The 17,373-nt window shown below is 45.4% G+C and overlaps 1 protein-coding gene across 4 annotated transcripts in view; it reads left to right on the top strand.

Annotated features, from left to right (window-relative positions):
- The window catches only part of EXTL3 (exostosin like glycosyltransferase 3), a 133,933-nt gene that overhangs the window by 15,782 nt on the left and 100,778 nt on the right, over positions 1-17,373 (top strand). For 3 of the 4 annotated variants that reach the window (XR_014183715.1, XM_082049113.1, XM_082049111.1), the window contains exon 2: positions 6,757-6,831. The exons of the other annotated variant lie outside the window; for it this stretch is intronic. The gene's annotated coding sequence lies outside the window, so the exon portion shown is untranslated. The remainder of the gene's footprint in view (positions 1-6,756; positions 6,832-17,373) is intronic. 4 annotated transcript variants of the gene reach the window in all.

The raw sequence follows: 17,373 nt of genomic DNA, 5'->3' as shown, positions 1-17,373 counted from the left end.
GAAGCGCCTGTTTCCTTTGCTATCTGTAGAGAGAGCCAGACCAGCTCATTTAGGTGTAATGGGAACTGTTTGTGGCCAACCACGACACCTTATTGAATGAAACGTAGCTTACGCAAAGCCAGACCTTGTGTGCTGGGTAGTTTTGCAGATTGTACAAACTCCCCGTAGTTGTAATTTCCTCCTTCTCAGAAGGAAGAGCTGACGTGATCGCTGGCTCTGATTAGACCATGTGAGAGCCGGGCTGAGATTTGAAGCACGTTTCTGGCCATTTTAGTGAGAGTCATTCATTGTGTGATGGTTCAAATATTAGGGAAGAAGGCTGAAGAGTTTTCTTTCAGTCTCCTGACCCTGGAAAGATTGGCCAGTTTGTCAGCCGTGGTCCATCCACAAAGCAAAGGTCCAGCTTGATGGGTTGGTGTCCTGATAGCAGCTTGGAGGGGTCTTACTGCACTAGGAAAGGGAGGAACGAAGTAGCGAAAAGGGTCTTTTCTCAGTGATTTTTGTATCTCTGGTCAGATGTGCATTGGTGGAGGAAATCGCACTGAAAACGACCACAGAGCTTTTTGTTTTAACTCTCTAGCTTGAGCCTAGATCGTACAAAGCAAACTCTCCAAGCCCGTGAAGGGGGTTTTGTGGAGAAATAAAGCTTATTGTCAGCTGCCTTGTTCAGACCCTTGGGAAATCGTGACCATTGTCTGGGCTATTATTGCTTAATAAAAGCTTTGCATTTCCACATTCAGGGTCTTGAAAATCTGGTTCTGTGCTTTTAAAAATAACTCAGCGTGAGCCACAATTGGGAGCATTCACAGAGGAAATTCTTCAGCCATTTAAAACAAAGTGAAAGGAGGGAAAAAAGCCCTCCCTAAAGTGCTTTTACTTGTCTGTGAAGAGTGAGTGTGCCCAAGCTGTGAAAACTGTGTGTCCAAGCCGTGCTTCTGCTATCTGCTCCTGCTCAAGGTTGGTTTGCCTTCAAGGATTTTAGGTCCAGCTGGGAAACCTGGGCTGGTACTGGGATGGGTGCACTAAATGCATCCTCTTGGGATGGAGAGGATGGTGCACCTGTTATGAATTAATATCTCCGGGCAGGTGGGAGGACTGACATTCACTGGGGTTGATGCAAAAGGCAGGAACATATTTCTCTTTCTGCTTGATTGTTTTGAAGCAGCCAGTGCTGGGGTGGGAGGGAGCCAAGGAGGGGGTGCCGTGAGCTCTGAACTGTGCACCAGCCTCAAGTTGAGATAGCTGTGATTTGTGCTCTTCCCAGCTTCTGCTGTGAGGTTGTAGCCCTGCATAGAAGCCCCTGAACTCTTTCATAAATCCACTTTTGGAGGCTTATTTCTTTCTGTATGTGTATTCTTGGGTTTATTTTCCTTTTGTTTGGAAATAATTATGTTGTTTGTTTCTTATGTTATGGCTTTGAGTATGAGGAATGTTGTTGTTTTTTACTATAAGGACATGTATTTTGTGTGTGTGTGTGTGTGGTTTTTGGTTTTTGTTTTTTCTTCTACAGCGAGCAGTGCAGTTTCTGCTGGTAAAATATTCCGACCAGCAGTTGCTGCCCACGTACAGCACCGAGATGTATGTTTAGTGGTTGCGGGACGTGCTTGCTCTGGGTGTGCCGCCTTGTTTTGTTCAGTGCGAGTGTCCGCAGATACGATTGGCCGTAATTTGTCATTGCCGTTAAGCTATGGGAGATATCATTCGCATTAGTAATCTGTGCTTTGTGCAGGCCAGAATTATATACGTTGACTCTTGATTTTGAGATAAGTTTTCTCTTGGAGCTGCGTGTTTCTTGCAGGATGGAGGCAGGAGCTGCTTGGGCTGCAGCCATGCGGGAGGAGACACCTGGTAGTGAAGAGGCTGATGGCTGGGGTGCGAAATTATTTTAGGCAGAATATATTAGCAGCAAGCAGGAGTTACTTTTCCTCCCTCTTACTGTCTTCTGTAGTATCTGATATGCGCAGGTGTATGTGATGCAAGCTAATGGGAGCAAGACGCAGCCCTACAGTTGCTAAATCCCGTCGCACCTTTGCGTGGTTTGGTATTACTTGAAATTTTCTAGGTCATGTGCGACATTAAAATGATTTCCATTCCTGCGTTTGGAGAATCTGCTGTGCCTATTTTCGTTTATATCCATGTGACTGATCCAGGGCCATATGTTAAGAATTTAACTGCCTTTTTTTTCTTTTCCCCCTTAACCATTGGTGTCTAAATATATCTAATAAAAATGCAGACTGGAGCTCTTTAATGAGGCGATAAGTCATTCCTGCCTCTCTTCTTTTTAAGACAAAACCACCTCACACACTGGCTTCTTTTTGTGTGGACTTCTGCTTTGCAATTCTACGCACTCATCATAGCATGAAGCCTCTCACAAAAGGCGGTAAGAAAAGACTCGGTTTTGGCGTGCATAAACCCGAGCTCTTCCCAGGGAAAAAACCCTGAGCTTCAGCGGGGAAAGCCACAGGCTGCGTGTGATGGAAAATGTTTTGGGAAAAGTTTAGCATGGGCTTGAGTTGTACAGCTATGAACAGGAGCCCTTAGAAAGGAGTTTGCAAGGGGAAATATTTCCATTTTTTTTCCTCCCCTTTGCGAAATTGTGAAATTCAAGTGATCGTTGGAAGTTTCTGAAGGAAAATCTTTAAATTGCTGGCACCGAACTTCTCGGTTACAGCGGGCGGTTGAGCGAGTGGCAGCTGGGGCACGTGTGGCACTGACGGACGGATCTGCTGTTTCTGATTTGAAACCTTCGGTTCTGGGAGGGAATAGCTTTGCTACCGGAACAGCTCTGGTTTGCAAGCACAACGCTGTGCACGCTGCTGCAGCAAATGTGCTGTGGTTGTGGCTTGACGGATGAAGTCAGAATCCAACTGTGAAATCAGATTCTGCTTGTGCGTGGTGGCCGGGTGTGAAATCTGGGGTGGCACCGTCGCCGACTCGCTGCTGCGCGGTTACACAGAATTACAGAACGTCAGGGATTGGAAGGGACCTGGAAAGCTCATCCAGTGCAATCCCCCCATGGAGCAGGAACACCCAGATGAGGTTACACAGGAAGGTGTCCAGGCGGGTTGGAATGTCTGCACAGAAGGAGACTCCACAACCTCCCTGGGCAGCCTGGTCTGGTACCCTCACTGAGAACAAGTTTTTTCTCATATTTAAGCGGAACCTCTTTTGTTCCAGATTGTACCCATTGCCCCTTGTCCTGTCACTGGAGTCAGGCTCTTCTTGGTGACAACCATCCTCATGACACTCACCCTTTACATATTTATAAACTTTAATAAGGTCACCCCTCGGTCTCCTCCAGCTCCAGAGCCCCAGCTCCCTCAGCCTTTCCTCCCACGGGAGATGCTCCACTCCCTCCAGCATCTTGGTGGCTGCGCTGGACTCTCTCCAGCAGTTCCCTGTCCTGCTGGAACTGAGGGGCCACAACTGGACACAAGATTCCAGGTGTGGTCTCCCCAGGGCAGAGCAGAGGGGCAGGAGAACCTCTCTGACCTACTGACCACCCCCTTCTAACCCACCCCAGGTACCATTGGCTTCCTGGCCACAAGGGCCCAGTGCTGGCTCATGGTCACCCTGCTGTCCCCAGGACCCCCAGGTCCCTTTCCCCTACACTGCTCTCCAACAGCTCATTCCCCAACTTACACTGGGACCTGGGGTTGTTCCTGCCCAGATTCAAGACTCTACACATGCCCTTGTTCCATTTCATTAAATTTTCCCCGCCCAGCTCTCCAGCCTGTCCAGGTCTCTGGATGGCAGCACAGCTTCCAGTGTCACCACTCCTCCCAGCTTGGTGTCACCAGCAAACTTGCTGACAGTCACTCTAGTCCCTCATCCAAGTCATTGATGAATATATTGAATAGTACTTGTTGCATGATGTATTTTCTGGAGCGGTGGAGTCATCTCCCCGAGTTGCTGTGCCTGAACAAATGTATGTGTCCCCGTGCTGCCGCTTTGCCAGGACATTTCTTGGGCTTGTACTGTGAACGGCGCTGCTGAAATGTCTGAATTGGGGAAAAGAAAGGATGTGCTTGTTTTGGAAGGGCTTTTTCCTTTCTTCACTGCCCACAGGCTGATCCTGCGTGTGGTCGGTGTGGTGAGAAGCTCTGAGTTGGGGCTCCTGTCTCTTTTTGCTAGAGAAGATCCACCGTGTGGCTACACAGCAAGATTTGCTTCACCAGGCTTATAGAGGAGAAGAAGGGATCTTTGGCAATTCCAAGTTGTGATCGAGGACTGAAAAGCAGCATTTTGGTGTATAAATCAATAGAATCACAGAATAATTTTGGTTGGAAGAGACCCTCAAGATCATCGAGTCCAATCATAACCTAACTCTAGCACTAAACCATGTCTGTAAGAACATTGTCTGATCTGTAATTGTATAACCGTGCAGTATGTCAGAACAGCTGAAAAAGAAGTCGATGAGTTCTCCGAAATGCTGGCACGTGTGAAAAGTTTGAGAGAAGGTAGTCCAGATTGTGTTCTTTAATTTAATGGCCTCCTCAGCTGGGCAGTCAAACCCTACTAATCAAATTTAGCAGGGCCTTGCATAATAAGAGGTGCTTTATTTATAGTCTGCGCATTCACTCGTATACATTGAGGCACAATGATAAATTATTTATGGATATCCAGTGAAGCGAGCCAGGTGCCTGCTGGGCCGCGTTGTCTCTCTGCTTCCCAGCTTTGTGTGTCCTCTCGCTGCCTAATTCACAAAATCCAGCTGTTTGCAGAAGTGCTCCCTCGGTTATTAATGTTAATTAGCGAGGTTCTGCTCTATGAATATTCCTGCAGTCTGCGCTTTCAAAACATACAAAACGCGAAGCTCTTCACCCGTGTAATGAGCATGTATATGCCTATATCGTTAATTAGCTGCATCCCTCTGAGGATGTGTGCCCCTCCTGGGAATGGTAGTTTTGGTGTTTAGCTGCTTGTGGTAGTAACAAGTCCCCTCTGAGACTCGCTTGTGGACTTGCGCTGTAGTCAGGCTGACAGATTTTTTGGCCTTTGTTTTAATCATTAGTCTCTCCTCTGTGCATTCCACTTATTAAACACTACAGTTTCTAATATTAGCTCTTTTCAGATTTGCCATTTGTCCCTTGTTTTAATCAGTGCTGGCAGAGCACCTGACTTGATATATGCTCCAAGTAGGGGTCAGGATTTAAGTGCTCTTCAAGAAAGCTTTTATGCTAAAGAGCGGTGCTCCTTGTGCTGACGATACTTTTATATCTCTGCCTCCTAATAACCATCCTGTAATAACACCTTCCTCCTCTGAATTAGACAAACAACTCTGATCCAAGGAGAAATTTCCCCCTGAAAATGTAGAAGCGCCATTTGTTCTGCAAAGTCCAACTGGGGCTTTATTATTGCTCTGATTTAATATCCTTGCTGATGAGATGCTCGTGTTGTGGGTGGAACATCTCTGAGACAGATCCTCTCTCCATGGTGTGGTAGAACAATGTCTGCCATTGTTTTAATGCCAAGGGTAGTAGGATGGAAGCAGGTGATACTATTTGCTGTAAAGGTACATAATACGGCTGTAAATGAGAACCAAGTTATACTTGAATTTTTATGCATGTTCAGGGTGAAAAAGCAACGGAGACCAGCCTGTCTTCCAAAAGAGGAGGGTCGTTCTCAAATACGTACGCTTTGTCCCCAGTTTTAAGTTCTCAGCATCATCCAGAAAACTCTTGGTTTTGCCATTTGATTATAATTTGCATTTAGATTGGCTGCCTGAAGGGGAGTCGCTTGCAAGGGGAGATGGGGCTGTATGGCTCGAGTCTCTTGCAGATCTGGCTGGAAGTAATGGCATTTACATAAAAACCATTATCTCTCTTATTGGTAAACATGAAAGGCATCCATTTCATTTAATTTTCTGATGAGGAGTCTTTAATATAAGCATACAATAGTGCTGCGGTAGCACCGTTCCTGCCCCCATCCCTCCTTCCTGACCTCTTGTTGTTTTAAGGGCAAGTTTTGATGGGGATTTTGTTGGTAGGGAGACATGGAGTTATTTCTGTTCTAATTTACTGAAGTAGCCAGTTGTCACGCTACATTGTAGGGAATTATTTAATGCTCATCTTAAGAGGTGTCTCTATTAATTGAACGGGGATTTAATGTCTCCCTGAAGCATAATTGGTCTGTGTGTGATGTAAACTAACATGTATGTCTAGCTACGGGTTTTCCTTTTGTCTGCATCCAAGCACCATTCCATGGGTAATCTTTCGCTTAATCAAAATGGGTTTAAGCAGAAGTTCAGTGGCTCCTTATTAAGGAGATAAAGTGAGTTGAAACAATGAATGTATTAAAGGAACTTATTTGTATGCTACATCGCATCCCATTAATCCTTCAGGACTGTTTCTTGATAAAGTAGTTTTTGTGGGCAGTGAGGAAAGATTTGTTTCCGTGTGTAATGCTCTTGACCACATGTGTAATGGTGCGTTGGTGATGAGCGTGTGTCGCAGAGAGCTGCCATGTGCTGTTTCTGGAGTTTTGTGTAGCTCTTGCTGCTACTCTCTTGTGTAAACATCTTGCTTTACTCTTGGCTTGGAGCAGGTCTGACCTTGAGAACCTCCAGAGGTAGCCAATGCCATAGGTTGTTTTCAAACATCACAGCATTTGCTTGAGAGACTTTGCTGTGAGCTTTACAAGCTCTTTCTTGACCTCGGTGTTGGGGGGTGTGTGTGTGTCTGTTTTGCATTGCTTTGTCTTTTTTATCTTTTTTGTCACCTTGTCTATATTTACAACTTCTTTCCTCTCTAATAGGCTCCAGACAAATGAGTGGAGACTTGAGTACAGAAGAGGGACAGATTCCAGTTTTCCAGTTGATCACCTTGTACAGTGAGTACCTTAATATTTCAAGAATAAGATTTTCTGTAGTGCCTGATGTTGGCTTAAATTGACTTCACTGGGGAGCAGCATTACGTCTGCATGCTTGGACGATGCTATCCTAGAAAAACAAGCTTCCTTGGCTTAACTCTTGTTTTGGGAGAAGCAGATGTTGTCAGTTCCAGCTCCTTTTATCTGAAGTGGTAAATTTTATTTGTATCCTACTTCCAATGGTGCACGTGTTTTATCAGAGCGGAGAACTGGTGCAGTTATGGCTTGGACCTGCTCAAGGCTTGTGGGGGAATCAACACTAAAGGTGTTGCCACATAATTTAGCGATGTGTCATGTGTGGTTTCCTGTGGTGCGGAGCAGAGGAGGCTCTTGAGTCAGCAGAGCAAATGTTCTCCTCTATTCCAGCCTTGTCGGGGGTGTTGGACTCGGCGAGGAGGGTGGATGAGGGACCTGCCGTGGCACACGTGGGGGTTCCTCATAAAGGCGTGCTGTGAAATTGGGCAAATTAGGCTTGGCTTGTCCTGTGGGCTGGAAAGCGTAAGAAAAAAGAACTGGAAAGTATTGCCTAGCTCATGGTAAGGAGAGTGTGTTGGTTTTTTTTCTGAAAGGAGAGGAGAAAATCTTTATTTCATGGGCAATTTTTACACATTAAAATATCTCGCATGCATGCTAAATGGGCTATAATAACGAGCCCATGCTTTATGAGATGTCTAAAAGTATTTTTAGACTTGCTACTGTGTGGGACTTTAGCCAGTAAATGCTGCTTAATTGGAGCATCTTGGCCCATCTGGCTGGGGGACACAGACTGAAGTAGTTAACTGCCCACTGTAGTTGTCTGCAAGCCTGGAGGACACGCTACTCCTGGGTGTAAAATGCAGGTGCAGACAGAGTGTAGGAGCTGCACCGATAGAGACCACTGCACAATTCAGTTTATTTTAACAGTCCTAGCAGGCAGCTCCCCTAAGGATAACATGGGATGATGAATTTTAAAACTGAGCGTGTTCATTAATAAAAGACAAGGATGCAATAATATACTTTGAGACTGGAGCATGTCGTCACGTTGGTTTAAATACATCCTGGGAGCAGGGCAGAGAGTTCCTGTGCTTCTGTGAAAGAAAGGGAAAAAGAGGCTTATTTATTTGTGGCTTCCTAACTTCTCTATCTGACCAGTATAACGTAACATGCAGGATGTTTGTGGTTCAGCTGTTCTGTTCCTACTTACTAGAGCATTGATTTAGTTCGTTATACTTCTGGATTCAGAGGAGTCTTTTTACTCTGCTTCTGTTGTGCCAAACACGGTGGGGACTCTCTTCTCTCTACATAGCTGCTGTAACAGACACGATGGTGAATAATAAAACCGGAAGTAGCAGAGAGGTCATATGAAGAACAAATGATGCTGTTATTGACCAAAGGTGCCATCGTGCCATGGTCTTCATCGACAGATCTAATCCCAGTGTGTGTTTGGAGTCAGATCTGCTGACTTCAGGAGCTAAAATAAGTCGATACCATTGAATTCTCTTTCTCCTTGCATATCTTAAGTAGAACGTAGTAAGTTGTAGCCTGACAGCTGTGCAATCTGCAGCAGGCCACAGGGCTGCGTAGCTTCCCTGAGGGCATCATTTGGCCTGCAGAACATTTATTATGGCCCGTGTTGTGTGTAGCAGGCACAGCATTGACCTCTAGAAGCAATGCTCATGCATTTATGGGGCTGATGGCTGAAAGAATGAACGCAGGAGACGAGGGTTTCAGGCTTGGAGTCTTTTTGCAGGGCAGAAGATTGTGATTAAAGCAGGAAAACTGCACGCGTGAATTCAGGTCAGTAGGAGACGGCTGAGCGAAGGGCTGCTCTTGGCAGAGAGCTGGAACAGAAGAGATGCTGGAAACGCTGTGACTGCTGTGGAACAGAACGGGAAAATAACCTGTTCAAGGGAGTCTTCAACAAGTCATTCTTATGCAAGGCTGTCTCTGCGGCACTAAGTACCTAAATAACTGGGCTGTGGCTGGAATATAAGAATATTTTCAGGAGACTCATCTTTGAGTATCACCTGAGGGTTCCTGGCTTGGCAGCAGAGCTAAGTGCTGCGGGAGGTTGTACCGCAGGTCGCTTCCTAGGAGGATGTGGCATCATCTGTGTCAATGTCTGATGCTTCCAGTCCAAGCACCGGGCCCAGCTTCTGCAGTCTTTGCTCACAATTGCAATTAAGAAGGTGAAGTGAGAGCAGTTAGTCTGGTATTGCAAGAATTTGTGCTGCCTATGGTCCTCCTGAGGAGCACTGGGTAGTGGGGGAGATGGATTCCTGCTTTTTGCTGCTGTTCTCAGAAGGTACCATAGACTTGCCTGCTTTGTTAAAAAGTCAGGGCATGGCAAACGAACACCTGAGCTGTGGGAGGCCAGAGATCTGTCCTGTCTCTGGCAACGACCGATAGAAATATCCTTCATCTCGCATCAATTTGTTTAAACCCACGTGTGCTTTTGGCCCCTTCTTGGTATCAGATGTTTCCAAGTTTAACTTTGTGTGATGAACCACCTCCTTTTGGTAACGGAACCTTCTGCCAACTAGTTTACTGTAATAACCTCCTGTTTTGGGAACTGTTGCTTTTGTGTTTGCTTATTCTGTGCTGGTTTGGGTTCTGTAAATCTCTGTCATGTCCCCTGTCAGAGGTTTATTTTCCAGACTGAAGTGTCCTAAGTAATTCAACTGTCCTTCTTACAGAAGAAGCTCCATGTCTTTGACCATCTTCGCTACTCTTCTGTCCTCTTGCCTTTGATGGTAACATTTGGTCATGGTGCACGTCAGTTTTTTCTGCGCCTGAATGTTCTTACAGTTCTACTTATTAGAAGCTTGAAAGAACCATTAGATTTCTGAGAGCCTGTCCTTTTACTTCAGTTTTCTGTATTCATAACCCCAGAGAAGAAACTAGGAATTTTGTATGCTCCACATAATAAGCCATAGACTTATTTTTTTTCTAAAAAGCAGAATTTTATGTGGCTAATCTAAAGACTCTATCAGAAAAGCTATGAATAAACCTGATACATTCCAGTGCACTGAGTCACTAGAACAATATAGTATTTAACAAGGAGCCCTGGCAGACATTGTGTGGCTTTGTGCTAAAGCTGTCAGCCAGGATATGAGATGTATCTTTGTATCCTGCAGCAATTTTGTGAAACCAAATGGCTGCTGGTGTGCACTGCATGGGGACAAGAAATGCTTTGGATGTTAAACCTTCCCCTAGCCATTGGTTCAGAGGGGAAATGATATCAAAAAGAGAGAATTATTTAGGTAAATATAAACCGGTGTTATCAAACAGGGCTGCAAGGGAAAGGCATTCCCCTCCATCCCCTCTTCTTTACATAAGCCATATTTATTTTATTAGTGCCGTGGCTTCCAAAAAGTAGAACTGGAATACAGCGTGACTGAAATCTGAACGTTCAGGGTTGTGGTCCCGGTCTGCACGGTCTGCAGCGATGGTCTGCAGCGATGGTCTGCACGCTGGCACAAGTTGTGTGTATCTGCCCTGACTCATCCCTGTGGCTTTTGTGCTGCCCCAAGCTGAATCATGAGGTTGGTTAAACCTCCCACAAGGGTGGTTAAAGACCTGCCCTGGGGGCGGCCTGGGAAACCTGGGTTCAGCTCAGGACACTTGGGTGTTTTCCTCAGAGCTCCGTGGACCATCCACAGCAGTTTTTCCCTGTGTTGGGGATTATCTCCCAAGGCCTGGGGCATCCTCGGCCATCCTGCCACTGGGCTTTTCTTCCTCTTTCCTCTCTGCCACCAAGTGCTTCCATCCTGCTTTTGTTAATAAAACCCAAGAAGCCACACCGTCATTCAGGCTCGCCTGTGCTCCTGGTGGCTTTTGTTCTGTTCAGGACCCAGATTCCATCCACCTCAGCCAGCCCCATGTTTGAAGGGGCCCGTGTTGATCACAATTAGAGCATGGTGACCATTTCTGCCATACCATGATACAACTCTTATGCACAAGTCTGTGGTATCACAGTGCTGTAAATTAGACCTGCAGATGTGCACAGACCAAGTCCTCACAGCAGTGTTCTCTTGAAAAGGCCAGTGTTGCTGCTGTGCCCAGGAAAGTATGTCAACGAAGGTATTGTCATCTAATGGAGAAGATTTGTCCCAGCACTGGTGATAAAACACCAGGTCTCTGAAGCCTCTCCTGGCCTGCCAAGGTGTGTCACCCTGGGCACACCGAGCTGCCTCGTGCAGTCACACAGTCCTGAATCAGAACTGTGGAGTCCCCCGGGACAGGGGACACGTACGGCACGGGGAGGAGGAGAGAGGGAGGGAAATGCATCCAGAAACCATAGCTTGATCTGGGCTCTGGCACTACGCAGGGTGTCCCAGCCCCTGCTTGTTCAAAGTGAAGGACTGTTGGCATGAGTTGTTTTCGTTCTTGTCTTCTTCATGTACATAATATATATATTTATGGTTCTTATTCTTCTTTTTACATGTGCTTCTGTGAAGTTGCATGCAGCTAGCATGCCAGCTCACAGCCAGCCTACTGTAACAATTCCAGATGTAGTTCAGTAAGACAGTAAATGGAGTGTAATTTTTAATCTGGTTGGGATAAGAACAACCAAACTGGCTGTTTCTCTTGTTGGTTTCAGCATTATTTTTGTCTGGGCAGCCCTTAAAGGGTGTAAATGTGCCAGACATTGATCTCTCTGAAAGGATCAGCTCATCCTGGACAGCACTGGAATACTGTGTTATTTATATTTTATTTTTATTAGTACATTGAATAATATAGCTAGCATGGAAAGAGCATGTAAAATACTGAGTTAGATGTTGGAATTTTGCTCTGCCCAGGAAAATCTGTTGTGATGGAGACTCCTTGTAGGTTAAACCTCATGTGTTGGCTTGAAAGGAGGGAAGGTTTGGAGGGATCCCTGCTGTGATCCAGTGATGGGGAGCTCTGAGAAACCAACTAGTGCCATCACCCAGGGGACTTTTTAATTTAATAAAGCCATTGAAAGGGAGCCTTGAGGCTGCATGGGACAATGCTGGAACGGCAGAGCTGCAACAGGCTGCCTTTGTGGCAGGATGACAAAGCCAGTAGTATGTGCTTAAGTGCTCCTGCTTGCTAAGCCTGTCCTATTAGTTTGTGTTCTGTTCTCCTCCTTTCCCCTCCAGGAACCGGTTCATATCTAAGTAGAATAAGCCACTGTTAGTGTGTTTATTTCTTTTCTGCTCACAGTTCTTCTCGAATCACATGGTAGGTTAGAGGAAGAGCACTCGAGTGAGGCTAAAGCCATCAGGTTGCATGCAAGATCCTCTGTAATGTGCTAATGCAGGTCTGCAACTCTCCGTCTCTCTTACTCCCTCGGTGTTGCTATTGTTTTCAATATTAAATAAATAGGCTTGGCCTTCCCATGTTGGACTGTGGCTCCAACTCCCCTGCTGCTGTTCTCCAGGCTGGCTTTGGGTTTGTTCCTGAGCTGTTCCTGGGAGGGTATCTGAACAAATTCCCTAGCTGTATTTTTCATGTTGTCTCTGCTGTAGAAACAAGGCTCTAGAGCTGTTTCTTTCTGCTCCTCTGATGTCTTGTGTCATCATCTAAAAAGGAGGGGGCAGAATCTAACCATTCCTATTCAGAAATATCATGCAGGACTTCCTTTTGGAGCAGGAATAAACATTTACTGATACTTCTAAAGCAGCAGAGAGAAATAGGCAGAGAGTTACTAAGCTTGTAGCTGCAATTTTGATGTTGAGGTCCAGGGTCATGAGGCTTTTCACATGTTCTCTGAGGGACTGTTTTCCACCAGCCTTGACTTTGTACTTCTCTACAAGTGTGGTTTGTGGAAACCTCTCACTGAACATGTGTCTTGTTCTCAAGATAAAGCAGCTGATAAGATAATGTGGATGATTTTGTAGGGCTACATACAGAACAAGTTGGAAGTAGAGCTTATATCAGCCTGGAGAACTGGGGGATGATGTGGGATCTCTGTAAAATAAAGGATACCTTGGCTCTAACCTGTGTCCCGGCCAGGGAAATAAATCTGAATTCAAATCACATCCAAACTTGCCAACAGGGTGATAGGCTGAGGGTTATGAGGGCTCCCTGTGACAGGAAATGGCAGCTTTTCGGATAATTAGTAAAGCAGAAGCTTTGACTGTTTGTGTTCATTAAAAGATTCTGACGTAAGAATGGGGTTAGTAACCCTGGGGAATGGCCAGAATTCAGTTTGATTTAAGAACTCACTTCCCTTGACTTCTGGTGAGTGCAATGCCATTCATTTATCCAAAAGCAGGTGCCAGCAGCCTGCTCCATTGGAAATAATTTAAATCTATTTGGACTTTGGCATCTGGGAAGAGGGAATGGTGTTGGAGACTAGAATGTTCCAATGTACGAAGCCAGAGAACAGAATAAAACTTGCTCATGATATGAAAATGTTGCAGTAATGGTTTAATACAATAAGGCTATTTCAAAGTGGTTAAAAGAGTATTAAAATGGACTCTCTGAGAGGTTTGTATTACTATGGGAATGATTAGGAAGAGGGAACAATGTTTCCCAGCAGCTCTCATTTGCTTCTGGGCATAAAATCTGCAGACAGCTGAACGGACACACTTTCTGGACACCCTCAGACTTGATAAAAGATGGAGTGAAGTTTCTGTTTGGATAAATGTGCATTAGCTCACGTTTTCAGGTGAAGATTTGTTTCTTTTTATGCTGAAGGTTCACAGGGTAGTTTGGAGAGAGGCCGCCAGGAACAACCGTGGGGAGCAGGAGTGAAACCCTCCTGGCTTTTGTGCGGGCGAGGAGGTTCCCAGTGCAACGTGATCACAGGCGGCCCTGATATGCAAAGGATTTACTTAGTGGAATTGTTCTGTCATCACTCGGCAGGATAATTGACTTCTGATTAGGAAGAAAATACAGCCGGACGTTTGTGTTTTGAAGTTGTAAAGTCCCCTTCAAAAGGCAGCGGCTGCTCCCATGCTTGTGACTCCATTATGCCTGTATTGATGTAGCAGCTGTTGCTGTTTCAACAACTTGTTTCTCCCTCCTTCACACTCCTTCCTCCTCCTGTTGCAAATCAAAGGAAGAGTGGGAATCAGTGGTGTTGTTTTTCCAAAAATAATAACCAGGTTATTACCTTTTTCACTTTGGGAAGTGTTGTTGTGTGCTTCGTGCATTCAGTGGCTCTCAGACCTGCTGCTCTCTGGCTGTTTTGCTGGTGATGCTGATGACTGGAGATACTTATTTCTTACAGACCTTTCTTCTGTCACTCCCTCCAAAGCGAGTCAATATTTGCACCTCCGCCGGGCAGCACAATCCTGATGTGGAAGTCGAGGGCGTCTCACTTAATTTTAGAAGAGCACATTTAGCTCCAGAGTGGTGAGCACAGGGTGCGGGTTCCCTCACTTCTGCCTCTATGAACAGACTTCAGCCTGGACCTGCATTAGGAATTGATGAAGAGTCAGATTATTGGTTTGCATATTAGTGTTTACACACCTGAAACAACACGGGGAAGATTTTGAAAGCCGGTGCAAAGTTGGTCTGGATCTGGAATGAGTTGAGGGGTGTTGCACAGAACCTCAACCCTCTGTACAAGTGTCCGGTGGTGGCTGCTGCCCTGGGCAGCACAGCTTATCCAGGCTATAATGCAGGTTTTATAAGGTAGTTCCTATGAAAGCATTTTCAGAAGAGAGATCTGACCTGGGAAGGGTGGCAAGTGAATGCGTTGCCATGCTGACACTGTCCCTAAGGAAAGGAGGGGGCATTTCTCCCCTTTCCCCTTCTGTCTGCTGCCTGGATCGTCTGCTTCATCCCACCGATCCAGCAGCTGCCGTTCCCTGTGCACAGATTTCGTGTCCTTTTAATTCCATCTCCAGTGCTCACCGTGAGGCATCACAGAGCCAATGCCTTTGAGGAGGAGAGGAAACCTTCGTTAGTTCTCCAGGGAGCCAATTTATACGGATCCTCTTGGGTTCGCCAGTCAAGTGTGTCTTTGTTTTTATGTGGTTCTGCCCCTGAGATCATGTTGTAGGAGTGAGATGAAGTGTCAGTCTGCTGCTGTCTGCGGGACTGTAACCACACGCTTCGGAGCTTTGGAGCTTTAGCAAGAAGTAGAAGGAGAGCTGACAAAAATATTCAGGCTGAAATGGGGTGTTTTAGCCTTTCTGGTTGGGTTTTGTTCTCTTGGCAGGGTGTGGATTCTTTCAGCCTTCAACCTTTAGACTAAAACACTTTTTAATGATTATGATTAGTTTATATTATCAGTGATGCTAGGAGAAGATTAGAAAGTGTGTGTGGGAAAAAACGTGTTCTTACCCTTGCCAGTCTTGATAGAAGATATCACTGGTATATGGAGGCGTTTAAAAGGTGTTTAGACGAGGTTCTTAGGGACATGGTTTAGTGCTAGAGTTGGTTATGTTGTGGTTGGACTCGATCATCCTGAGGGTCTCTTCCAACTGAAATGATTCTATGATTCTATTACTGTCTGATGTTAAATGTTATTTCAATACATTAAAAAATCCATACATATTTAAAGAAGTGTGTGTCATGGCTGCTTTTTTTCAAGCCATGATTAGAAAGAAAATAAACAGGGACAGAAATTGGCTACTTGCTGTTGAACCCTGAGCTTTGCCTAATAGCCAAAATTAAAAGTTCTGTATGTCTGCACTGAACGCAATTTGCTCTATCCAGAAACTTCTTAAAACGGAGCACAGTCTGAATGGGAAAGCTTTGAAAAAGGCTGTTGGAAATTCCAAATCAGCAGGGGGTACACAAGAACACGTCAACAGGGGAAAACAACCGTGTTCTCTGCCTGCGCCGCCCGGGGTTTGTTTGCAGAGGCGTTTTCCCTTTTCTAGAGGAGGTGGGAATGCAGAGAGTGACTTAGGGAAGTGAGTGCTGAAAACCGATGCCTTTGCTACATCTCCTGATGGTTTTTCTTGCTCAAATTAAGACCCCCAGGTTTCTTTTTTTTCTTTTTCCTCCTGTGTGTTTTATTCAGAGTTAAGTGTTCCCATTAGATTGTGCCTGTGAAAGGTACTGGATGCTGTCTGAGGTGGATAATAAGGGATTAAGCCAAGAGCAGCATAATTTATAACGTGTGAAGTGATTCTCTTCAGTGCATTAATGAGCGGTGACCCAAGCCCAGGTAAATTGTCTGGAGGTTTTTTTTCCCATTTCTCCTAAACCTGTGATCATTTCCCTCCCCAGGCAACCTGTCCTTCACCACCATTAGCTTTGTCTCAATTTTTGTCTACATTCAAAAGTTGAACCACTTTATCCATAACTGATGTGCGCTCCTGTAGGGTAGGGAGCGCTACGGTGATATAAAAGCATTTAGAATAGAATGGCTTATTCTTGCGTTGGGAGAGGAATAATGGACGTGAGATATGGCTTTATAGTTACAAAGCTGTCTAAATTTAGAGTGTGGTTTTGCATTGTAGCTGAACTGCTATCACGTCAAGCTGGCGCTGCGTGGAAAGGTTTTGCTCCCGGCTTTGTGGTCCCGCTGATCTTTTTGTCTTGATATGGATCCGATTCCTTCCTGCCCAGTACAGATAATTTCCTTCCAGCTTAACTCCCTGAATCAGCTCGCTGTGGATCCAGGTTTGGAAGCTGGGGAAGAGATCTCTCTTTTTGGCAGCAACAGGCCCTTAGATCAGCTGAGCGACAGCACGAAACCATATCCTAAAGGAAGTCTCTTGTGCCAGTATTTGAAAGGTATTTGCAGTTGTTCTGCTTTCTCTCCTGTGCTAAGTGATGCATTTTCATATTACTTTGTGGTCCTGAGTTCTTAATTCTCCTGGAAAAGCTGCGTTTGTTTACAGCCACCTTGCTTCAAAACAAGTGCGGAGAACTGAGGGCAAATCTTTTATATGGCATGTGATGTTCTGTGTGTTACGGCCAACTTGAAAACATAATTAAAAAAAACCAAGTTTTGCTGTTTCTTGTTGGATATTTAATAGAGCTCGTTGGCAGGTCCCTCCCCAGGGATCTTTCCAGAGTCATTAGACTCAGCAAAGGATGATGTGAGAGTCTGCGATGTAAGAAACTGCTGCTTCTCTGAAGTGTGGAACGTTTTCTGGCTATGGGAGCTGCAAAAGGGGCCCTGACACCGTCCCTGAGCAGCTGCAGGGTTGATAAGAGACATGTTTGGGATGCTGAAGGGAGGCCAGAAGGGTTACGATCTCTCTCTTTAAATATGTAATACAGATTATATCATAGAGGGGGAAAAATCCTTAAAGGACAGTGATCTCCAGAAGAAAAATGATATTATGAGGCCACAAGTAAACAGGGACTGAGAGTTAGAAGGAGGCTTTTAGTTATGAGATCTGCAGCTTTAGAACAGCAGTTTGGATGGGAAGAGGGTGAGTTCAACAGCCAGATGGGCTTTTTCGAAAACATTTTAATGCTTTTCAGAGAAGGTTTGAGTTGGTGTCTGCAGCATGTTGTGCGTGATGTAGGAGGTCGATCACGTGCTTGTTTCTACTCACTATCACGATTCAGGGATACTGAGTGATGGTTGTTTTGTGTGATGCGTGTGCTGTGGGGTTTGTGTCCCGTGAGGGCAGGAGG

Source organism: Streptopelia decaocto, assembly GCF_964273445.1.
Source record: "Streptopelia decaocto genome assembly, chromosome: 3".
Taxonomy (NCBI): Eukaryota; Metazoa; Chordata; class Aves; order Columbiformes; family Columbidae; genus Streptopelia; species Streptopelia decaocto.
The sequence above is the reverse complement of the archived record's forward strand: the minus strand, read 5'-3'. Positions and strand labels throughout refer to the sequence as shown.